The following is a 769-nucleotide window of genomic DNA, read 5'->3' as shown; positions in this document are numbered from 1 at the left end:
GCAGTACACAAACACACACACACACACACACACACACACACACACACACACACACACACACACACACACACACACACACACACACACACACACACACACACACACACACACACACACACACACACACACACACACACACACACGCGCGCGCGCCGCACGCACGCACGCATGCACACACACACACACACACACACACACACACACATACACACACACACACACACACACACACACACACACGCACGCACGCACGCACGCACGCACGCCGCACGCACGCACGCACACACACACACACACACACACACACACACACACACACACACACACACTCTCTCTCTCTCTCTCTCTCTCTCTCTCTAGTGGGACTAGTAGATCAGTTGCCAGTAGAAGGTGTTGAAGTCATTATGGGAAGTGACTTAGTAGGTAAGAAGAAGTGCCCCACATATATACCACAACTGGTTTACTAGCCCCACCATTGTCTGTCCTTTATATAGCGGCGATTTTAAATCTACCACTACTATAGGCACTCTAACTAGGCCTCCTGGAGAGCCTATGACTGCATTCCCTTTTACTACGGTTTTTTTTTCTATCAAGCTACCTAACATTACTGATTGGAGTGCTCCTGAGTCTCTCAGGATTGTCATACTTTTTTTTTCTTACCTCCTTTTGTGGAGATCAACCCTTGGAAAAGGGACGGTTTATATCCTTTCAAGTGAGGTTCTGTCATTTTCATGTGATGTTCTATTGGGAGGATTTTGATTTCTGTATG

The sequence above is a fragment of the Oratosquilla oratoria genome, chromosome 26, assembly GCF_046742065.1.
Source record: "Oratosquilla oratoria isolate Oo_2021 chromosome 26, ASM4674206v1, whole genome shotgun sequence".
NCBI classification, from domain to species: domain Eukaryota; kingdom Metazoa; phylum Arthropoda; class Malacostraca; order Stomatopoda; family Squillidae; genus Oratosquilla; species Oratosquilla oratoria.
Note: the sequence above shows the minus strand (reverse complement) of the source record.